The sequence below is a fragment of the Aythya ferina genome (genome assembly GCF_964211825.1).
Source record: "Aythya ferina genome assembly, chromosome: 6".
Classification (NCBI taxonomy): Eukaryota; Metazoa; Chordata; class Aves; order Anseriformes; family Anatidae; genus Aythya; species Aythya ferina.
Window position 1 is genome coordinate 22,927,822 of NC_140303.1, and position 25,532 is coordinate 22,953,353.

Here is a 25,532-nt window from a genome sequence, read left to right on the forward strand (position 1 = left end):
ACGATATTTTGGACAGTAAGGAGCAGCAAAAATACACCAGTGTCCAGCAATATGCTTTACCAGAGAGAACCCCACCTATACTGGTATTTCCCACAAAGTGGAAATAGCTGAAGAGAAGTCAATGAGATCTTTTTGCATTTATATAGTGATACTTACATTTCAATCCCCAAAAGCAATTAGATTACAATGGATGTGCAGTGCACCCCATGATGTGTATGGAGTTAGGAAACATGGTTATACTTGGGGGGGGGGGATGTGCGGGGATACAGGGAGGGCATGGCGATGGAGACACAAACAGAACCACAAAATCAAGTTCCTCAGCCCAAAGCTGAGCCTGTCAATCCACTGAATCCACTGCAGTTGCCTGAATGTGTGTTACTGTCTACATTTGCAGTCTCATAGCTGCGTAACTCTTAACATTCTCAGCACTGAGGCCTCACTTGGAGTGCTGTGTCCAGTTCTGGTCCTCTGGTACAAGAGAGACGTGGACATTCTGGAGGGTGTCCGACGTTGGGCCACCAAGATGATCAAAGGACCGGAGCACCTCTCCTATGAGGAGAGGCTGAGAGGGATGTTACTGTTCAGCCTGAAGAAAAGGAGGCTCAGATGGGATCTCATCAATGTCTATACCTGAAGGAAGGGTGCAAAGATGATGGAGCCAGGCTCTTTTCAGTGGTGTCCAGTGCAAGACAAGAGACAGTGGGCACAAACTGCAACACAACCTGGTAGCCCTGCTTGAGCAGAGGTTTGGAACAGGTGACCTCCAGAGGCTCCTTCCAGCCTCAACCATTCTGAATCTGTGATTCTGCTTCTGGGAAACTTGCCAAAGCAGCGCAGCCAGAACAAGGAAGAGAAAGTGGGGGGAAAAATCTGCAGATCTGAAAGCACTTGTACACACAGTTACTATTCAAACAGGTTCTTCACGATTCTGAGTTAATGATTCCCAGAACAAGAAACAGATTCCCAACAGAAGGTACCCAACTCCTGAGTGTAACGTACAGGGAGCTCTGGTCCCTAACACAGCCCTCCTGATTCTGGGAACTGGTGCTGTGTTCAGTAGGTCAAGGGAGAAAAAAAAAAAAAAAAAAAAGGCAAGCAGACCTGGTCTGCAACCTAGGCAAGTGGCAAGTACACACTGCCAAGCACACACAGTACAGCATCAACTAGTCACAGTTGCACATGCTTGTTTTACTCCTTGCACTGGCACAGGGACACAGAAATGGCTGATTACTGTCTGCTGACTGGAAAACAGTGGCTTTCTGCTAAGAAGCTCAAAACTTTTGAACCACTCCAATGCCCCTGTCTTTTGACTGTTTTCCTGAAAAAAACTGCTTTCCTAAAAACTACTTTCCTGAAAGACTCTACCTGTCACACACTTCTTCAAGGGCATCTAAGCTTTTTCATGGTCTCACTTTCAAGTTCCCCTGGCGTAAAGGCTGCATCTGCATATACTCAAAAGTTACAAAGCTTTGAGATGCTTGAGTAACTCATGTCCAGGTCTCCCTGGGAGCTGGAAACTTGGTGTTCTTCCAAGCAAGGTGTCTAAGAACAAAAGAAAAGTGGAACATGATTTTGTAGTGCATGTTGAAAACTGACAGAAAGGGTTGGGCTGGACCCAATCCCATGAGTGATTGTTTATGTACCTGAAGGCTACTTAATACAACAGAACACTTGGCAAGCTACCTGTGCACACTCTCTCTGGCCTATGAATCTTGGCATTATTTTCTACAGAGTGCAACGGTCCACATCTAGACAGAGGACTAAGAGTCTCTCTAAGCTATAGCTCAGAGGCAGCAATTCCTGAAAAACAGATTCAGGTCTCTAGCGTCCTGGTGAGCTCTCTTGAACTGTTAAACTACTGTGTGAAAGATAGGACACCTATTCAGCAGCAGATTTTTAAAATAAAGTTGCTGTAAGAGTGACCTAGACTCTGTTCTTGAAGATACATGGGCCTGCCGTCAGGACAGGGGTTTGGACTGTGGCTGCGCAGCACTGGGATCTCACATACCAAACAGCTGAGTTGGGGGTTCAGTGCTGAACGGTAGCCATCCAGAAGTTATGGATTAAAACATTCAACCATCTAATCTCTAATTACCTTGCTTCTTATTCCACTAAGGTGAGGTGACTTAGGGACTAATCTTGAAACCTTACTCAGAAGCAAAAGATCTGCAGTCCTCAAAAACCACAGGCTATCCTTACCACATAACAGAATGTATTTCGGTCAAAGAGAGTTGCTGGAAGTACAGGGTATTTTACAGCCGCCTCAACACTACTACAGAACACGTGCTCCTCCCCACAGCATGTTACTGGACTGCAGCATCAGTAACTCCTGGCATTGTACACATGACTTGTCTTTAAAAACGATGGGAGTCTGACAAATTCTAAAAGACTTTAAGAGGAAATATTTGAAAACAAAAGCAGATGTATTAAATAATAGAATCTCTAGGGCAATGATAGCTTGGCCTGCTCATTTCATAATTCATTTTCTGATCATTGATCCCCCTTCCTCCCTTCAGTAAAAGGCAACTGAATTCCATTAATTTGTTTTCTGGTCACCTTAAAATCAACTCAGCTTTCTTAACACTCTTAATTAGATACTTTAAATGTTACATTTACATATCACAGTTAACATATAAGCAAGATTACAATATTTAGTCGGGAAAATACATCCTCTACAAGAGGGCTTGATTTAATTGAGAGGGCATTAACACTTGAATTTAGACAGTGACACAGAATTTTGTTGTAGCCTATAGACACTTTCTTTCAAAAATATTTCCAGCCATTATGATTCCAAACATGGAGGAAGTGAGGTGGCAACAATGAGGCTGCCAAAGGAGATGGTCAAGTGAAATGGCTACAACAACTTAAACGGCTAAATAAATACAGGCTAGAAGTCAAGTCAAGGGTAAAGATATAAATTCATACTGCCTCTGGCAGGAATCAATTATGCTGGCTATTCTGACCTCTAAATATGTTCTTCTGGAAACAGGAACACAAAGAGCTTGCTCTTATTCTCTCACTTCTTGCCCATTTATTTTAAGACTTATTTTCAGTTCTGTATTAGTCCAATTACTTTTGTGAACAAACAGCAGGGAAATGTTCTATCTGTGTTAAAAAGTACAACAAACAAAACAAAATCTTGCAACTCTTGTGGTTGAAAGAACTCTCACTCCCTAAGACTTTGAGGAAAAGACCTGAAATTATTAGTGGAGACATCTCTCAAATATTAAATAAGTGCCTTAACAAATGAACATTTGTAAGTTCTTGACAATTGATGGCAATACAGACTGAGTAACAGCACAACAGATGAGGTAAAACTGTAGAGAGAAAAAAGATGAGAGGATTTTTAGGCTTACGTAAAAAATTCCTACAGAAATTGGAAGCTGATCCAAAAATGCTGAGTTTCAATTTTTCTCCACTGTTTAAGAAAAATTATAAATCAAATAGTGCAGCCATGTGCTGTCATGATCACTGAAGGCCAGTTATAAAGGAGATGGTAAACAAAGCAGATATAAAAAACACAGACATCCTTGAAGTTGTGTTATCATGCCACAGGTATTCATCTATGCTATGTTTTTGATCATGTAGCTAAGGATATGCACTAGCTTAGCTCACTTTCAGCAAGCCAGCACAAACGGCAGAAGCAGATGAATTGTACCAATATACCTTGCTTCTCAGCAGAACTGATTTGTCCAGCAGAACGGTGCCCTAATACAGTCACAGTACTGTGAAATGTATTCGTAGCTTCAACAGGCATCTCTAAAGTGTAAACATACTGATTTGGATACCAAAATAAATACAAAGTAAAGGGTCATATGAGTACAAGAATTATGCTATTTCCCAATTATTCATTGCTTTGTTTTACAAATGTTGTTGCTCTTCTAACATAGGTTTCCTTTTGTCACACACTGAAAAAATCTAATTACGTATACACATTGGATGCAGATGTTTAATATGCCTTACCAAATATTGTTAGTAAGAAATTGTAGCATAAGTAGAATGAAAAATGGTCTTAGTTTATTATGCACCAAATCCTGAGATATTAAAGAGCTGCCTGTGCACAGCCAGCAGCCATTTGCGTTTTAGTATTGCTGCAGTTTGTTATACAATAGGCATGCTCAGCACGTTCCCTAATGGAGGCTGTTTCAACTTTCCTCTCCTTAATTCAGCGTTCAAATTCCAGCTTGGCAGATGATTGTGTCCAACCCAATGCCTTTGCCTTGTCACAGCCACTTAAGAAAAGGCACAGCTGCACGAATACCTTCTCATGTGCCCATGCAAGTCCTAATACAGACCTGGAAGTGCCAGCAGCTTCCAGGTTTTCTCTGAGGGAGAACACACAAATTTGCGTGGAGCCCAGATGGTTGGATCATGTCTTTTATGTCTTTCCAACTTCAACAATAAGTCATTTAAAAGTTACAGTGTGAGCTTTTTTTTTTTTTTTTTTTTTTTGGGGGGGGGAGGGGGGAGGAGAGGGGAGGGGAGGGAATCTGGTAACTTACAAGCAGCCAAGCAAGAGATTTTGGTTTGTTGTTTTTGTCCCTTTTCTCTTTTTTGAAGACCAAAGCCATAAAAAAACTCCCATAACATCTTGTTTTTAAAAAGAAAGAATAGAAAGAACAGTATTAAGCCAATTAGCTAATATCCTCGCAAGGCTGTGAGAATTTTTCAGATACCAAATACATATTTGTACAGTCATTAATAGTAGTTTGGTGACATGGTCACAGATTAATGTCTATGGTAGCTCAAGACACTTCTTGAAGAGATTAACTCTGACACCTTTTTCTACCAGTAAACTGGGGAAAAAAAAAATACTACAAACTAAACAGCAGCTCAAAAGTATCAGAAAAAACATTACTTCACATTACTTTCTTTAGCAGATATATTTGTTGAACAGTGTATATGAAACAAGCCCCTGTAAACCAAAATAATTTTGTTCAGGAGGAGATAACATTCAATTACCACCGAAGAAATAAATGAGCATGCTCCATGGCATGAGCATAAAGTCATGTCTTCGTTCAAGGCTTAGCCAAAATTAGTAAAAAGATGTTTAAGTGCATCTTCTTCTCCGGAGAACGGTCAATAAAACTATTCAGACTGGAAAATATAAAATATTAATATCTACTGGAAGGCTGTAATGTTTTGAAACTATCATCTTCCAAAATAGCTTTACGGCCATAATAATTCAAGCTTTCATGTCTAAATCAAGGACAAAGTACAACCAACATAAAATGTTACAATTTGCAGGTTTAATGCACACCCAAGACAGTACTAAGGAGGCATTCAGGCCCACAAAAATCATACTTAATTTAAAAGAAGGTTGTTGTTTTTTTTTTTCTTCTATTATTTACCTTTTGATGTTTCACTATCTACTCAACCAGAAAAAATGTTGGTTTTTTTTATTTGTTTGTTTTTCTTTTTTTTTAGCAATAATATGTTGATAATAAACACTAAACAAGAAAATTCACTGAAAAACCCATAAGATGTACAACTCATTACTGAATGCAGGTAATACTTAATTGATATAATAAAACAACTGACAAGTTCCCTCCTGCCACTGAAATGTATGTAGTGTTGACAATTCACCTGTTCTTCTACAACTAGCACCAGCTAAAAACAAGCTACTCAGTTATCAGCTAGAAATACAAGCAGAATTTAATTGCAGATTTAGAAAAAAATACCCTGTGAAACTAAGGGAGCCTGATTCTTTACGGATGTGCATCTTGTCGCTAGATTACCTAAGGCACAGGAGGAGGTTTGGTTCACTGATACTCTTCCCCAGAGCATTTGATGCATTCTGTGTGGTTACCTTGATATTCAGGGATTTAGTCATAATGAAAACTTTTTTTTCATCACTGTAAAATACCATTCTCTTCTCTACCTCACCACATATTTGTGGAATACTTGAAGACAATCTACTACTCTTTGAAACCCAGCTGAAATGAGGTAATGGGTTAAAAAAATAATAAGGAAAACATAACGGACATATGGGACAATATGACAGGCACAATGAAATCATAACTGCATAAGCCTATTTCCTTAAGAAATCAGTCAAAAAGATCAGCTAAACTCAGATTGCAAATTCCTGAATTTAGTGACCACAGAATGAAAAGGTCGATTTTAGGTAGAGGCAAAACGTGTAATCAATAAACTGAAACATTTGTCTATAATACTGTTTTCTCAGTATTTTTTTTATGACTGACAAACTCAAAAGGTAGGATTTTTAAAGCATATGTTCAATTACAACCAATCTTACCCTTAATAACTTTGTGGTTTTGGCCAGCAAAAATTATACACTGGTCCTCACTCACTCATGAGATTGCATCTCAACACAACACCCATTGAAGGAAATGTACAACACTATCACAGCATTAATATGTAAAGCTATAGACCACAATGAGATTGATCTAAAATTAGATCCTAATTGTATTAACTCGACTGTTAACATTTATTTATTTATTTATTTATGTAATATTAAAGAAAATCTGGAATTTTTGGCAATAGTGGCTTGGAATCAGAAGAAGCATGTCTAAAAATCCTTTTCAGTTCAGTTCACTTTATATTTCAAAGCCGAAAACTCTTCCAGAAGGCTGACCAAAAAGCTGCAGATCTAATAATAAGTATGTGTACCCATCCAGTTCCCAAGATACTTGCCACCAAGTCAGTGATGAATAAAAACGAAGCAGCTAGCCCACAATGCCATAGCACTGCCTGACTTGTAAGCACCTTGTGACCATTTGACATCTCAGCCAGAGGATTCTTCTGGGACAAAATTAATTATCTGCCCTATGCTCTCCTAAAAAGCCCTGCTGTGAAGGTATGTGGATTACACTTTCAAACATGGGTATGGTGTTTTTTCTTTTTAATTTGATATAATTTATTCTGCTTTATCCAATCTCTTATTATTCTGTCTTTTCCAGGGGAGCTGACGAAGGTTAATACTCTGTGATTTTCACTTTGCCATGTTAATGTTGAAGATGCTTGCTTAGAAATCTGAGTGGGTGAGGAGGGCATAATGGTAAACAATTGAGCAACTTAACCAAAAGCTACAAAGTTAAACCTTAAGCTACTCTGAAAGCAAAGGTTCAACAAAACCTCTGGTACTGCAGGAGAGCAAAACAATGGGGACTCTGCAAGCACTTTAAGTCCCCCAAGAGTCATGGGGTTTCCCTCCCCACACAGCAATTAAATACTTGAAGACAAAAACGTTGGCTTGAGAATAGACTGCTCAGCTCTCACGGTTTGTGTTGGAAATAAGGAAATAAGTAGTGGTATCATTTATTATGCACACTAAAAACAATGAATAAATAAATTTTGTGGCTTTCAACATTTTTTTGTTTACCCTTTCACCCCCAGACAAATGACGCTTGCTAGAGATTTGCTGTTTCTTAGGAAAAACAACTGGAGACAGCTGCGATCCAACTTGTTTTTTAACATATCCATGCTAGGTTAAGAGTACACTCTTTAATTCTAAGAAAGAGAAAACTGCAAATCTGGTAAGATAACTGCTGAATTCAGGCTCCTACTCAAAAAACAACCTCCCACCACCATGGCTGTATCAGCCGAGTTCACCCTGGCAGCAGCAGTACCCAGACACTCCCAGGCACTGGAGGAGCCTTGGCCTCCGCCTGCAGGAGCCCAGGGAGATGGTTTCAGAAGCAGCTGCAGCGCTGGTACAGAAATGTCAGCCCCGTTTCACAGTCAGCAGGGCTGTGTGGCAGCAGAAGTGGTGACACAAGGGCAGCTCCCTCTGCTTTAAGCAGACAGCACATTTATTGCAGTGTTTTATAGATCCCCATGCTAGCTTTATGCCTGCTAGCTAGGGTACTGACACTAGAATAGCTGCAGCAGCATGGTGCTCAACACAGACCGATTTATCCTGATCTGCAGCACAGTTGAACAAAATGACTTATTTATAGGCGCATGTAAAAATGATTTACCAGTAAGAAGTAAGTAAACGTAACACCAAACTCTTCTTGATGCCCTCAAAGAAGCAGAACACTAATGAAAGCTACCATTACCCAGAGCCTTATTCACGCGACGGTCTTACCCTACATAAAAGCATCAATTGATTACATTTCCACAACAAAATCCAAGGACTCTGCAGGCTGGTGAAGCTACAGTTGGTAAATGATGTTCTAGTTGCTGCCCAGATCCCTAAGAAAGACTGGTGAGGGTCAGACTCCATACCTTGTAGCTCATGTTTTCTATTTCACACTACTTGGTGCAGGTAAATATGCAAAGCCCAATTGTTTATGAAAGAGAAGGATACTAACCAGCCCTACACTGAGTCAGAAAATGAAGATAACTATTTTATAAATAGATTTATGTAGTAGTAACTGAAAGATATTTATCTTTTTGTTAGAAAGGCTAAACATAGGTGTTCTGATACATTTCAGTGTTAAATTACAAGCAAGGATACTTCTTAAATTTTTACATTTTAACTTAAAAAAAAAACTGAAAACCTCAAGCAGCTCCTTTTCATTTTTTTCCTGATTTTGCTTTTAGACAAGTTAAATATTGAATGGATTTTCCATCAACTTTTTATGTTGATACATATTTCTGTTCCTCTTCCCATTTTCCCTATTTCATTATGAAAAACAGAGACACAGCTATGAAGTGATGGAGAACTGATGCCAAGGGCCTAGAAATACAAACATGGGGGTGTGGGGAGAATAAGACTAGGGTAAGGGCATGTGCTGGAGAGAATTACATGTACAAATGAAATAGGGAAAAAAAAATCAGGTTGTTGTTGTTGTTAGCAATTATTTACAGTTTCTCTTTGCTACAGGTTTCATTAGAATACGGTATCCATATTGTGGAGAATTAAAGCCCTACTACTTATTTCAGATCTCTTTAACCAAGTAAATCTTTCCAGTTTTGTGTGTTTGCAGATGAGTCATCTGTCTTTTTGCTACATTCAATCCCTTTCTCAGGGTCAAAAAACCTACAAAAGAGCAACGTAACAACAGTGATCAAATCTCACTAGAAGGACTTCATATGGCATCAACATTTTAAAGCTGTGATGGTGTTTGGTGATATTTTACTGAGAAAATGCCACATTGATAAATCTAATTTTTCTCAGCATCCTAATTGGTTCAGAGCAAGGATAAAGATAGACACGGACAGACTACATGTAAGTTTATCTTTCAAACAGCTTTACTGATCTTGCAATAGATTATACCTGCCTTGCTACAGCATGACCTTCTATCTACTTGTTTGGGGAGGAAAAAACCTAAACTTCAGGGTTCAGTTAGCAGAAGTATCTCTTAAGAGCAAGTAAGGGCTTTATAAAGCAGCATCTGTTGCTACTTGGGAGAAAATATTTAAGCTTTAGAATGAATTTCCGAACACTCTCCGCTATGTACCCTATGCCAAGATTTATTAATCCAATTAATAGTAAACTTAAACCTTATTATTTGTCTTTTACATCTGCTGAAATCAACATGTTTTTCAACAAAAGTGTACTTCTCCTTCCAATAAATAAATTAGACCACATATCTAAGACACTGAACATGATAAACATTGTGCATGCACAAACCAAAACATTATACACCAGACCTGGACTTCTCAGCTCTTCAAGTAAATTGGGAAGAGCAGAATTATCACTTAATTTCAGTAATGCAGGAGGTCAGCGTTACGTTTCTGTCTCCAGAATGTCTGATGCAACAAAAAGACTTGGTGCTATTCATGATGCTCAAATAAGTCCACTATCAAGTTGCAGCAAAACGTTTCTGTAAGCCAGTTTTAATGGAGTTTGGATCAGGAAAAAAAAGCATTTCAAAATTACCGTAACTTGAATATGTGAACACAGAACACCTGCTTGCTCCAGGAGTGTTTTTTTTTTTTTTCTTTATATTTTTTTAAAATAACTTAATACTGGGAGAAATTCAGAGCATGAATCCCTGAACCATGATAGTTTTGTCCACAGGAAAACTGTGGTTTATTTTTCAGTGTGTTTGTATGGGAAGGGCAAGCATACGTATACGTAAAGATTCCCTTAAAACAGTGAGAAGGCTGTTCTGCAGTGATGTTCCCGTTGTTTTTAGTAGAAAACAATAATTTCATCTATGTACACACTTACTCTGAGAACCTAACTGCCTCAGAAATCTAATCTTGAAATCCATGTTTTTTGTACACCTATGGTAATTATGATAATTGCAAGACTCGCTATTATTTTTTCCATTTAAATTAGCTTGGAGTGGTAAGTTCAGCACATGCCATCCAGTCGCATGGTTAATACACCGCAGACGTTACTGGGATTTAAGTGTTCCCCATTAGAGAGACTGCCAGCGGACGCAAGAAATATCACGAAGCAAATACCTCTCTTTTAGAGCAACCCCCCCCTTTTAGACCCATTGTCTAAAGCGCAGGCCGAGCTGTATCAGTGCTTGCTCCAGCACCGGTTTTTACAGGAGAAACGCCCGTAGGCAGCGATGGCGAGGCACCATCACGCAGGCTGGGGCGCTACCCGCAAGTGGAGCCCGGCGTTTCCCATCGCCGCGGCCGTGCGGTGCAGGAGGAGCCGGGGCCGGGCGCGATGCGAGCCCCACGGAAGCCTCCCCGGCCCGCGCCGCGCTCGGCCCCTCCCCGCCGGCAGCGCCCGGCCGGGCCCCGCGGGCGCCGCCCCGGAGCAGCGCTGCCCTCCCGGTGCCTCGTTTGTATGGCCCCGCCCCCGCCGCGGGGCACGCAGGGCCCGGCCCGCCGGGACGGCGGACGGGGAGGGCGGGGGCGCGCCCCCTCCCCCTCCCCCTCCCGTAGGGGCAGCGCGGCCCGTGCCGGCCCGCAACGGGCCCCGCGCCCCCTCCTCCTGCCCTTACGTTTTAGCCAGCGGGGGCGAGCGGCGCGGCCGGCAGCAGCCGAGGGGTCGCGAGGCCCCGGCCCGGTGCCGCCGGGCAGCGGGAGCGGTGCAGAAAGGGGGAGGCTGCGCACAGAAGCGCCTGGGGGCAGGCGGCGAGGGGACGCGGGACGGGGGCGAAGCGATCGTAGCCGCGGGCCGCCGAAGGCGCCGGGCGGCCTCCAGAGAACACCGAGTGGGGTCGGGGTAGCCGCGGCCGAGGGGACCGACAGCCGCCGGGAAATAACAACGGAGCCGGTGCTGCTAACACAAGAGCGGAGCGAACGCAGAGATGCAGCACGCCGGTGCTGTCGCCCTAGAAGCGTATTACAAACAGCACAACCACCACCTTCAGAATCAGCTGAGCAGAACCGAAAACACATCCCCGTGCACCCAGATACGCTGCGGTGGTCTGTTATTTGAGACACTTCAAACAAACGCTACAGCTCTCCCATCGAGAAAGAATTAGGCTTGAATACATAGCAGAATAATAGATTGTTGTTATTAAATATTTTATGATATTGGCAAATGATCCATCTAGCATAAATCTAATTTTACTTGCTGTCCAGGTTTCCATGCATAATTGAATTTTGAATTGCATAGGAATAACACTAAAAACATTTTTACAATGAACGTGATCACAAAATTTATACAGTTCAGCTTGGTATCACGTTACCGTGCATCTTTCCAATCCCACCTTACCAAATGCAAAAAACCTGACTTTACTAAAAATAAGGAAATAGCAAAACCACCACTTACATTTTCACTACTAAAGTGTGTGAATAATCTATATAAAAAAAAAAAAAAAAAAAACTGACCTGTTCAAATTGTTGTTTTTCCAATCCATGCACTGCTTTTATTAATTAGGAACCCAAACAGATTGATCATCATTTTATAATGTGTGACATATTCACTGTCTTCCTAGTTCCAGCAGAATCTTCTTAAATTTCCCAGCCCTGTGTTTTATTGCTGGTACCATATGCTTTATTGTTCAGCGACAAGAGCTGCACTCTGCACAAAGACTCATTACCTACTGCTTGCTGAGCAGCTTCAGTCTCACTGAGGCTGCCTGTGTGATCACATGGGAGTTTTGTCTGAGAAAGCCAGGCATGCCGCTGATTTCACCGTCTATGGATTTATTTATTTATTTATTTTTAATCAGCTGAGGACTACCATGAGGAAGGAATAACAAATTGTAAAGCTCCTTTAGGTCATTAAGACATCAGACATTGTGGAAATCCCCAACTTTTTTTTTTTTTTATGATTATTATTATTATTCCTATTGTAACAAAGGTTCAAGTAAAAATTCAAGAGTTTTAAAAAGTATTTTTTATTCTTGTGGGCAGTAGCAAAAACCTTGTATTATCTGCATCACTCTACACATCATGCACACTGAAATTAATATTCTAAAGAGGTAATATTGTGCCAACACATTTAATCTGCCACTGTTTATCCTTTATGTAGAGGACAAGCTTCTAAATGAAAAATTGCTCCCAAAAAGCAGCCCTTGATTTAAATTTGTCTCGTCAGTCAAGGGCATTATCCTGTAATCTTTGGTTATAAAATTAGTTTTGCTGGTTTCAGTGAGACTACTCAGGTGAATAAGAATTGGCCATTTGAGCAACGATTATTCCCTGATCCAAATGACAAATTATATAGTATGCAATGAAGTCTGATCACTTCTTGGTAATATGTGATAACACTCAGGGTTTTGTGTTTTTTTGTTTGTTTGTTTGTTTTTTTTAAATTTGTTTTTACACAAATTATGAAGAATATTTTATATTGGCTAAAAGCTTAATATTTACCTGAGTATTTTATATTGGACTAAGTGAATAATCATATTCAAAATCACAACAACACTTACATAAATGTTTTATTTTACATATGCTATATATAAATAATAAAAAATAAAATTATATTTTTTTCCACTGATGATGCATCAGTAATCCACTATGGAATTACTGGAGATATCCTAACTACAATCTCAGAATACCAGAATATTCTGGTATTCGATTCTAACACAGAGCTAGTGATGATAAATGAACAACTCCATCCAAAAAAGAGGTACTGAACAAGTAATTAACCCTAACATTAACACTGCAAAGGTGCAGCTATCTTATTGTGAATTATCACTGGAACAATTCATAGCATTTTAAAAACGCAAGTTGGCAAAAAGAAACTGTTTTCTCATTAACATTCCACAAATGAAATACCAACTTCTTCTATTTAAAATCCCCCTCATTAGAATAAATGACAGCTTGTTGCTCTTTGTTGGCTTTATTCTGGTCCTATGGAAGTTTTGCCACTGATTTGCATGGAAGAAGGAACAAGCATGACGAACAAATTCATGCACTTTACTGTCGTCATGCAAATCAGTGACAAAACTCTCGAATCCTTTATTGTTCTCTGCATCTTACTCATCATGTACTATTAAGGTTTTCTATCAGCTGGTATGCAGTCTCTATGATTACACTGAATTACAATAGATGGGTAGTAAAGGACAGAGAATTACCCACAGCTAAATCCACTGATGAATCTGTTCTAGAATCTTATATTCATTTTGTTAAATAAAAAAATTCTATTATCAAGAACGTGTATATTTTAAAATGCCACCATTTTTATCTACCCAAAGACAACAACAGAGCAGATGGTTCGTGGCGGAGAACCTTCCACATCTCTTAAGCAAGAAACACTATCACATATACATTAATGAGAAGAAATGAAAGCAGACTAGATGGGTTGCTAACGAACAGCTGGTTTAACTACAGCTACGAATATTTTTTCCCCTGGCGATATCATTTATGATGTCACGATGCTAGTGTAGGAAGACATAAACAAAAGGCAGGCATTTTTGCTGCAGTAGCACTAAGGAGAGGGTGGGGGGGGGGGGGAGACCAAATGTTTGGCAGATGGAAAGAACAAAAACTGGTAAGGAAAAGAGTACTATTGTCACACTTTCTGGGTGCCATTATATATACTATGGAGCCCTTTTCACAACTTGAAAGAAGGTTAGAGGAAAACAGATTTAAGAACATGATACTGTTAAACCAGCCTGCAGGAATGAGTTGTTTTTACAGGGAGACAATAGCAGCAAGCAGCCTTCACACTACACAAAAGGCAGCTTCAGTTATTCAGCTCTTAAAGGTTGGGGAAAAAATGCTTCAGTCCACCACAGTGGAACTTGGAATTTCCTAATTCTAATGACATTTTCAGGAAGCTAAATATATACCATATACTCCATATATATTCCACACTCTATTCTTACTGGTATACTAAATAGAAGGAGGTCTTTATCAGAGCCATCCTGTGGAATTTCTGCTCCACCATACTATGGTGGAGACGCCCTTTTTGCCCCCAAGGAGTTAAAGATCACCCAAGAGTTTCACAGTGGCAAGAACCCACATTGACTTTAGAACCAGACCTCCCTTGCCACTCCACAGCAGAAAGAGATCTGAACAAGACTCGTCATACAGGACCTGTCCTGTAACAGACCAGACTTCTTTAGGAAAATCCAAAAACACCTCTCCTTGAAGCACCAGTGGAAGTATGATGTGCAAATGCTTAGCAATCCTTCCACCTGAAGTCCCACATCGGTGCCAAGAGGTAAGGAAGTGCTCTCTTCTCTAATATAAGGCTCCTAGTGAATCCAAATGAAAACAGAATCAAGAACCTGACAACAAATTGTACATACAGGTAACTTGTCTGCCAGATCCCACATCTGCTCTGAAAAAAGACCAATTCAGAGGAGCATTCTTCTGCTTTCATGTTCCACAGAAGCTACAGCAAAAGGGAATTGTTAAGCAAGTTTGGGCATCAAATCATCTCCATTGTTATAAAGGAATAACTGGCAAAAGCCTGCTTTATTCTAGCCTGTATGCATTTAAACTTGAGTACTTTATACACAGATTATAAACACTGAAATAAAGATCTTGCACAGAATTAAAAAAAAAAAAAAAAACCACCAGCCATTTATCAAAAAGTAGACTAAGATTTCAACTTCAGATCATTCCCACTTTATACAACTAAATTGCTTTGCTATGCATTGAGCATAATATGCTGTTTGGTATCCTGTATCACAGTTGGATGATCCGGATATGAATCAAAACAATTACTAGGGCAGCACTATTCGATTTCATGAGACAAAAAGGATTTCTTTGCACTCAATATCTTGTTTTTCCTAAATGGCTGAATCCTGTAATTTAGAATAAAATGCAAGAGAGAACACCTATTTTGCTAAATAAACCAATAATGCAAGTTTCCACACCATGAGGAGAAAGGGCTTTGCTCAAACTCTTTTGCAGTCCAGTAACAAAATAGATCAGAAGCCCAGGATTTATGAAATGCATCCTATAGACCACACACATGCTCTGCTCCAGGTCTTAGAAGCAGCATGGTTTGGATGCCGTGGATTGTATTTTATGAGCTTCAGCAGCCAAATGCCTCAGAATTGACTTCCAGGTTTGGAAGTGGATGATCTATAGATTTTACTGAAGGAACGATCACAAATCTTGCCCACACAAACTCTTCTAATTTGAGCTCAGGAAGAGGTGTAGCCACAAATTTCTCATGGAACTCTGCCATTTCAGTAGTTCTACAAAACTGAAAATGCACATCTTTGTGAGAAAATGGTGAAATATTTATTAAAGCTCTCCATCTGAAGTTACCATCGATACCACTAGGGTAGGACAACCTTAAATATAAATTCCACATCTTTCTTTCCAGACCAAATATAATTTAATCAAATACACTTCCTCATCCTGGCCTCCCAACATAGTGCTTTCTGTAGATAGATCACAGCCAAAGCTGAACTGTCAAGTATTTCCACATTAACCACTCAGTTCAAAATACTGGGGCTTGTAGGATTTCAGTAGCCTGTCAGAAAGAACATACTTTAGATTCCTGAATTTCACAAACATGAAAAACTCACACGTCCCTAAATGACATTTTCAGAGAAGTACAACCGTATTTTGAAATAAGAGTCTAGTCAGTGAAATTTAGGAAAACAGACAAAATCCATTTGAAAGGTAAGGAGACATTCTCAGCTCAATAGATGGAAGGAAAACAGTAACAATAGCTCCTCAGAAACTGTTCTGATTTCTGGCACCTTTGTGATCTCCCCTTCAAAGTCCAAACAGTGATGACTAGAGCATTAAAACTAAAGACTGCCAGTGCCAGTCTGCACTTCTACTTCTGGCACATTTGCCATGTCATGTCAGTTTTAAGGGCAGTATATAAAGTTTCCTTAGTTTTTCACTCTTAAATGTTCTCCTTGATCAAGAGCAACTTCCTAAATTATGTGGTGCAAATCAGCCACAGAGCAGCAGTGAATTCTCTTTAAATACTCTACAAGGTATACAACAGCATACCATTTCCTACTGATTGTCTTGAAAGCAACCTCATTTTTAATGATACAGTGTTTCTACATCTTACAATACCTGGATCTTTCCAAGATAAAAAACAAATCTCAATGACCTTCTTTCTAGGGTGATATCTCAGAGGAAAGTGTACTTCCTTCCAGAAAACAGCTGGAGGTACTTTAATGGTACTATGATTACAAGAGCTACTGTGCTCAAACAAAAATACTCCCCTGTAGTAAACATTTAGGGTTTCTTTCTAGTTCCACAAACTTTCTGAAAACTGCTGGTTAACTACCAAATCCAAAGAATATATTAACTCTGTGGCAGGCAAATTAATGTACTGAGAGGTGTATAGTAAGCAGCAAAATAATCTTGACTGCTGTTGCATTAGATTATGTGAATAATCAAAGCAATTAAGTGTTGCCGTAATGCTTGATACAGCCAATGTTAGTCTTATGCAAGATCCAAAACAGGAGCAGCGTATGGAGCTTCTCAAATAAAACATAAGGTAATTTTAAAGAGCAAACTGCTTATTATTTAAAAAAAAAAAAAAAAAAAAAAAAAAAAAAACAAGGACTTGGAAAAAGCTAGATACCTTAAGAACAGGGACTGCCTGTGCTGTCTTGTATGTACTTCATAAGCCAGCTTTGCTCCAGCTAGTTTCCATGACAGCTCAGACATAGCAACATGATCCATGCCAGGGAGTAATTCAGAACTATAAAGCTATGCCTGGTGCTGTTAGAAATTGCAAGACAGACAGAAGAAACAAAGGCGTTTCTTTAGGATTTAAATTAACTGACATACTCCCTACTCCCTTCCCTGGTTACTAAGCACACCTTTTCTCATAGTATCACTTTCCAGCTTACAAATTTCACTTTGCTGTTGACCAGCAGAAAGCTTAAAAATAAACACAATTAGAGATACCTGAAGCAAGCATAGTAGCTAATATTTTCTCTTTTTCTTTTCTTCCACCTGTTTGGTTCTTCTAGTGTCCCTTATACAACAGTAAACCAAAACAGTAAACCAAAAAGTATTTTACTGAATCGGTGAAGTTTAAGCAGGAATAAAATCTAGTCAAGAGCAGGCCATATTTACTCACTGGATTTGTCATCAGTAGAACTTTCTGAAGTACCACTGTAACCTGTAACGTCTCATCCCTTGCTTTCACACTTTCCACAGTTAAGCAGACAAGTTCTTTAGTTTTTATGAGCAATTAAAGATTCCTTCCACTGGAAGATGAATCTTTCATTGTTACAGTCTGAATTTGTTCCTGTCCACCATAAATATATGTATTTTAATTTAAGTAGAGACAGTAATAAAATATAAATAACAATTCTTTACATTTTATAACAGCTAGGCAGGCAGTAACTCATAAAGCATCACAACTTACAACACATTTTCAACGCACTGGCAATAAAATACATAGTGGACTTTTACAGACAAGAAGATAACTAAACTCTAAAATAAGGTGTCCTCACTGAATTGCTAAAAAACTGTTTAGGATCTCATTCCAGAGGAAGTGAATTTGCTGCAAGACTTCTTCCTGGCTTTGTACATCTCATATACCACCCTACATGTCATTTAAAGTTTAAAATGACACTAAGTTCTAGATTGTATGTGAACTCTTTGCTGTTTTAAATAACCTTTAGAGCTTAGAAACTGGTTCTCCTGTAATAATTCTGTCCATTTCTATTTGGCCAGCATCGATTTCTTTCCCTTAGGTGTATCCAGCAAAGCTTGAAAATAATTTTTCTTTACTTCATTGTTTGTGTACCATCACCACTGATAGTATGAGCATAGCACTGGGAATTTTATTTCTCATGTTGAATTTTCTCTATCAGCAGAGAACAACACATTTTCCCTCATATGTTCCATGACAGTGGACTGCATGAAGAACGTAAATATATTTTGTATATCCTTATCCTATGAGCTTTCTGAAAGCTGATGGTTGAGACACGGTAACAGTCTGGCTTTCTCCAAAATCAAATTTAAAAGAAATTCAATTCAAAATTTTATCATGTGTACTTAACATCCAAAATAAATTCCATAGCATATATACCAGATTTTAATCAAGTTAAAACCCGAACCAATATATTCTTACAATAAACATCTTACTATTACATGATAATATCTTGGAGATTACAGCTTTTACATAGAACTGTCCAACATTGAAATAAAACTTCAGGAAGTAAGTGCCTACAATTTAGAAATATGCTTTCCAAGGAACAGTTTTTGCCATTTCTTTCATATATGAAGACTGATTAACAATATTTAAGTAAGCACAGTCATGTTACCAAATTAGAGGACTGTTCTATGTGCTGGTATAAATCCATTACTTCAGTGAACAATCAAAATGGGCTGTTGATTTGCAGTTTGATTACACAGTTTTCAGCTGGTGTTCAAAGATACATGATGTTCTTGAGCTAACTTTCCAACAGGACAAAGAATAATTGCAGTTTTCACATGATCTGGAACTGTACAAAGATCAACATTTCAGCAACAGGCTGAAACTTGAAGTTCTTTTGTCAAAGTAGCAGTCAAGTGATTATTTTTACCTCTATCTCAAAGGTGTCAGGACTGAATAAAGACTTGTAATAGAGCACTTATATAGCCCAAATCTTGAAAAAAGATTTCAGCATTTCAGAAATCTGTGATTTTATTTATTTATTTTTTTAATTAAACTGCTTGATACCCACTAGCTGCAGGAACACTAATATGTTCCAGTTAGATTTCTGTTCATAGTATGAGGTAGGTATGTTTATCACCCACCCTGAAGTACTGAAGGGTTTGAGTTATGTCAGGCTACCTCTAAACACTGCATTTTTGTCAGCCTTTTATGTTGCGTTGGTGCATTTTCAGTTGAGAAAAACTTTTTGATTTTCTTTTAAAATCATTATTCAACATCTTTTCCAATACACTGATTCAATAAGCAAGCACACCAACCAAACAGACTTCCTACCAGGTTTATATCCAAATAGTTTGAAAAAGGCTCATCAATTTACATCATGGACAAAACTTGGGCTCTGAGGATCACTGATATTACCTGCCAGGAAACTGCATCATTTAGCAGTTTTCTATGTTGCAAAAAAGAAGCGATTATTACTTCAGTATGATTTTTGGCATCCCTGCCATGACTGTGGTTTCTCAACTAATTTATCCCTTTGGCTGGGCAACATTAAGCACTCTGTCACAATATTTTCCCATCTAGTAGCATGAGGACACTGTTTATATCTGTTATAATAGATGGAGATAATACCAGTTTTGTCAGATATTTAGAAAGAGTCTACTCAACTTGTATGTTTTGACCTTCTAGGTTATAGCAAAAGGTGCAAGCTGACAGCACCAGCTGTCATTTGCTGTTAAAAGACTTTTACCAGACCAACAGCTCCAAGCTCATGGAGGAACTCACCAGTTCTGTGACTGAGAAGTATGAAGTCAAGGTCCTTGGCTGTCTCATTCCATCTCTTCAGGTGGGTGTCCTTCTACTACAGTTCTAGCTGCATTCGTTTAAGTGCTTTCATTTCTGTGCTAACTCCACTGTCACTAACATAAGTCACCAGACATCCTAAATGTAGACTTGCACCATTTCAGATTCCAAGAAGCATAAGCATTTACCAGGGCCAACTGTTCTATTCCTCCAGAGCAAAAGACATTCTCCCTGACCTGGATGTCTTGATTGAGACACAGCAGTGGCCCCATTTACACACAGGAAACACATTTCGTATTGTTTACATTGTCTATGAGTTCATAACTGTGTATTGTGTATCCTGCAGTTTTCTTATTATCTCCAGTACTTAGAGAATTCCTGAGTTGTCACATTTAGCTTGTGAAATACTTAAAACAGCAAGTTGCTACACACTCTGTGCTGATTTTACTATTCTTTTGCTGCAGTTGCAAACAACTCTTCAAAAACTACATTCATAGTCATACTGGAACAGACCCAGATCAACAATTTCTAGCCTCTTCATGGCTATAAGCAGAATTTGCAAGGAAAAGCAATATCTTTAAAAAGACAAGTGGAGATGGCTTCAACAGTTGAAGCCTCTGAGAATATGAGAAAGGAGTTACTTTCCCCACAAACCTTTATCCTGGTGGTTATCCTTACATTATCATACCGTAATAACAATAGCATTAAGAGAGACTAAAGCGGTCTCTGCCTTAAAAGTTATGTACCTTCAAAGTCAAACAGGTAGATGAAAAGTCAAGAAAAGTCAGACAGGTAGATTCAAAGAACTGGGAGTACAGAGAAAACAAGAGATATCATTTCTCATCTCAAAACAGTTACTTTTACATACCAGGTGAAAATTTGGTAGATCTAAAGACAAACGTTTTATGAAAGAAATTGAAAAATTACATACATTTCCAGACTTCCAGGAACTCCTCCAAAACCTTAGAAACAAAACAGGACCTGAAGATTTCAGAAGTTACCAATGCTAATGAATGCTGTAAGTGGAGAGGAAAAGACCAAGAACTTGTTTCTCTGCCAAGAAGCAGAGGCTAATAATATACTTTCATGACAGCTTTAAAAAAAAAAAAAAATGCATGCTGCTAAAGGGGATATAAAGAGATGCATCATCAGGTCAAGGAGGCATTACTTGTGAAGCAGCACTGGTATACATGAAAACACATTAAGAAAACATTTGTTAAGGACAGAATTTTGTGATACTTGAGATGGGAAACATTAGAAATTTTGTTTCACAGCTGAGTTCAGTTAATCATCTTGCAGGATACATATGAGACAAACCACTCAATGGAAAATGATTGTACAGTAAAAGTCTGGGAGAGATATATCTTAAGTTCATTGCAAATGTTTTTGCAATTAACCAGAAAAAAAAAGTACAGATAGAAATGAAAAGGCTACTAAAGATATAAATGTATAAAAAATGTAGGGTGAGGAAGGAAAAAATAAAGTACCTTTTTAAAAATAAATTGAATAGCAATTAGAATAACTGAAGAACCAAGTCTGGGAAAATGCACAGGCAAGCCAACATTTTGGAAGACGAAACGTGGTAAACTCTTGAAGATGGGTAATAGAAGATGGATCCAGAATGTTTATTCTGAGATCTAGGAAATGCATTTGTTTCTAGTCCATATAAGTTGAAATTAGGGCACATGGGTCATAAAGTAAAGACAAAATTCACAAAGTGAAATATGCACTGAGCAAGAAGAGAAAGATATGAAAGCTAATGCTTAGCTACGTAAAATCAGAGAATTTGGTGAAGAAGGACTAATAACCTCAGACTATTGTGAATGGGGTGGTAAAGAAAACTAAAAAAGCCAAAATCCAAGATACTAGACAGGCTGACAGCTGAGTCTAACCTAGCCTGAATGAGAACTGGAGTGAAAACTCCTTCCTGTCCACACATCTGGTGTTATGTTAAACTTAAGCAAACAAACAAGGTACCCAGGTGACTCCACTAGTGGCAGCAGTAGAATCTCCTGTCCAACACCCAGTTGTCAGCCAAAGGCAAATCTTCAGACAACAAAAACAAGAATTCAGAGGTTCCAGAGGTATATTTTAAAAAGTCAAATACAACTTCGGGGAAATTTTACTAAGCAGGGGGTAACCACTGAGAACTCTGAAGCCACTGCCTGATAGCATACAATTTACAATTCAGCAGTATGAATTAGAACATGCAACAAATAGCACATATTATATAAAGAGAGCAATTGCTTAGAAATGACCAAGCACTTACTAATTGCTTTGCTGCTATTATTTTCCTTATAATATAATAATTAAAATATTAGTGATACCTATATAAAACTTTTCTTTGGATTATAAAAGGAAGCTGTTTACAATAAATAACTTTGTGAGACCTTCAGCAATTTAGTTATTCCATGCCTTACTTCTCTGCATGAAAAAATTCAAAATATCCTATTGTTACTTATCCTGCAATTGTGCTCTTGGTGACTAAAAGTACAAGGTATGCTGGAAGACCACTGGTTACAGAGAACCTGTCTGTCTCACTGAACAAGTCAAAGTAATTACAGGAAAAAAATCATGAATTATTTTGCACTATTGATAACAACAAAAAAGGAAAATTATAATGGCAAGCCTGAAAATTTAAGCCTCATATGAACTTCACAATTCTATTTATGTCTAAGTAACATGCAGTAGGTGGATGGGAAAGTACTGTTTTTTCTGATATAGGGTGATATCCTACCACTTGAATTTACAAAAAGAGCTAAGAAAAATTTAAACCAGCTAGCATTATTTTAGTATCCACAAAGGAGTTAAAAGCCATTTATTTCTCTTCTCAGAGATAATCCCTGCTAATTGCTCCAGTCACAGAAATACATTCTGTGGGAAAGGATAATGAAGAATACTTGTCAAATTGGTAATGTCATTATTTCACTGCACAATCCAAACAGTATAATCTGACCCATTCCCAGCATGCTGAGTATCAGCCTACAGAAAAGGAGCCATGCATAAGCCATCCTGACCTTTCTTGCTAGTTTCTTCTGACCTTTCTGACCTCATTAGACTGCTGGGTAGGGAAGCCTAAATAAAGAAATAAAAGAGCTGTTGGGTACTCTTGATGGATTAGAAATAACAAGAATGCTTCTAGGACTTAAGTACTAAACCAGACCACTGAATTTTAATGTTTTTCAAGCAATCAAAAGGACAATATGGATGCTGATGAAGAAACAGAGGTAGGGAGAAACAGATTGTTAAAGTATTTAAGTATGAATAATATGTTTCTTTGAAATTGTTCATCAGGGTCCTTAACCATTTATTCCGCTGTAATTTTAGGTGGCTGGATTTTTAAGGCTCCCTTTGAGTGAGAACAGATATTAAAAAACAATGGTCCCAGCACAGTTATTCTCATTAAGCATGAATATAACTTTAGCACCATGCTGAAAAAGGGCCTTAATCTCTACTGGCCAGATCTATTTAACGAATCCTTCAAATTCCCAAAGCAAGGAAACTCTAGAGCCTAGAATACAAGTATCCAGAGTCCCCACATCACCTTTCAACCACTATATCATATAATCAACAGAATGTGTATCTTAGACAAAAGAGAATAGTTACTCTGAAAATGTTTATTCGTTAAATAATATACACTTTCTCCAGTGGAATTACTTAGGATTTTTAAAATAGCTCCCAATCCTGAAGTAGTTGACTCATGCCTTTTTTGTAACTTACATAACAGTAAGTACTAATTACATAAATTATTATTATTATTATCATTCAGAGTTAATACTACTGAGCAAAACTCTCAGAAAGGAAACCTGCTCCGCAGCTCACAACAGAAGCCCCACTATGAGAGAAATCCTGCAGTGGTTGTTCTCTACATTGGAATAGGGGGCATACTTTTTATCTTCTTTTTCTCCTGTATTTCTAGCTTCTGGGGAGAGAAGTACTATAAGGGAACTTATAGTCAGATAAATCTTTCGCACTCCTCTTTAATGCAATTTCTGATTTAAAACTGTCTTGCACTGGAAGATTTTTAGAAGAGAATTTTTTTTCTTCATATCCTTAACTACTCCTAAAACAAGACACCAGTAGATACGCTGACCTCAGCTGTGGGGTTCAGGCTTTATTATGCTGTGCATTAAAATGCAGCCACTGTCATATAAAATTAAATGATGTCTGATTTAAAGATAAAACTAGCCCATTAGTTCCTGAAGTACTGGCTATGAGACATCTGTTCAGTTGTCCTGCAGTTTTATAGATCCTGGCAGGGGAAAACTGTTACATTTGTGATAGCAGGGATCATCCCCTTCATCAGTTTAAAGCATTTGGTAAAGCTTTGTATGTCTTGCATTTCTCTGGTGCTAACCAAGTGCACATGCTTGCATGAAGCCAGCACCGTCAGAAGATGATGTATACTGCACAAATGCAGTAACTCATGAAAATACGTTGAAACGAAATGCCCAGCAGAAAATGCCTTAAAACAGCCACTGAATCCAGACACTGATACAGCATACAGAGCTCTTAGATGACACAGTCATTAGAAAAAACTGAATCAGATTTCGTGGTTACTATATGTGGGCTGCTGTTCCAGCTCAATGGGATCAACAATTTATGCTGTTTTTGCTGAAAGAAATTCAAATCCAGTAACATACAAAGAGGGGAAACCACCATGTCGTGTAACAATGGCAGAATAAGCACTTCTAAAGCTATGTTAAATTAACTAGTTAACACAAAAGCCTTTACAAAAGTTTTCATCAGTAATTCTATACAGATCCCCCTCAATCTAAGGTTAAATTATGAACCTCATCAGCTTGTTCTTGTCTTGTAATTTGTTTATTCCTGTGAATTACATACAGAAAGTTACACTGCAATTTAAAAAGCACATGGAACAAACTCCCCCTCCAAAAAAGGAAGGGCAAGGAGAAAATACACCAAAAAGAGAATGGAAAACACAACCTGAAGATGAATAGGACAGCTACATGGTTATCATGTTACTTATTTATGCTATTATCTCTTGTATTAGATTATTTATTAAATAAAGCCTGGAAAAGGAAACCCTTTTCAAGTGATCTCTTACATAGTTCACAAACCTAAATCCGAGTTCCAAAATGAGATGGGGTGAGGAAACCCCACCCTTCCTCCACTTCTCAAATCAGAGCAACATGGCAAAAGTTTTGTTTCTGACTGCAAGACTGTGACACATAGCAAGGCATACATAGGAAGCAGGGATGTCTTCCAGTGCCTGAAGAAAACCCAGAACTTTAGATCCAATAATATTAACAAGTTTTGCAAGTTCAGTAATATTTAGGCATCTAGGAAATTAATTCCAGAAATCTGATGCATGTTTTCATGCTTACTGAAATAAATGAAGCATTTTGTTTATTAAGAGCCAATTTTTAAATAAGCTCAAGATTCTTATCAATTCACATGGTCACATCAGGAATCACATGCTCCCCTCTTATATGCTGTACTGTGAGAACCAGAAGAACGGGAGGGGGAAAGCTGTCTTCTTATCCAAATGCCTATCCACCATAGTGAATGAAAATATGAACTCCTACACTCAGTGGCTGTGTGTTACCAGCAGGCAGGAGGACTAGAGTCCAGATTGCTGCAAGAATTGGGTTCTGCTCTTGGGGGACAGCTTCAAGTTGTTTTCTTTATCAACAGATTTGGCACTAAGTGAAGGGCTCTCCTAGACGTAAATGCTTTGCAGGTGACTCCTAAAGTTTCAGTCATGGAGTCTGCAAGACACGTTTTCCATGTAAAATGGAAATTTTGGCAATTGGCCCAATAGCATTGGGCCTACCTATCATCCGCAACTGCATTTTATGAACAATAGCATTGTCTGCATTTGATCTAGGTTGCTTTGCAGGATACACACACACACACACACGTATATTCTCCTATTTCCATTTTCAAC

The 25,532-nt window shown here is 38.5% G+C and overlaps 1 protein-coding gene across 10 annotated transcripts in view; it reads right to left on the reverse strand.

Moving 5' to 3' along the window:
- CSRNP3 (cysteine and serine rich nuclear protein 3) overlaps positions 1–25,532 on the reverse strand; it is a 101,407-nt gene that overhangs the window by 33,775 nt on the left and 42,100 nt on the right. The window contains exon 1 of one of the 10 annotated variants that reach the window (XM_084524100.1): positions 11,656–11,947. The exons of the other annotated variants lie outside the window; for them this stretch is intronic. The gene's annotated coding sequence lies outside the window, so the exon portion shown is untranslated. Of the gene's footprint in view, positions 1–11,655; positions 11,948–25,532 lie in introns of those variants that run through there. 10 annotated transcript variants of the gene reach the window in all.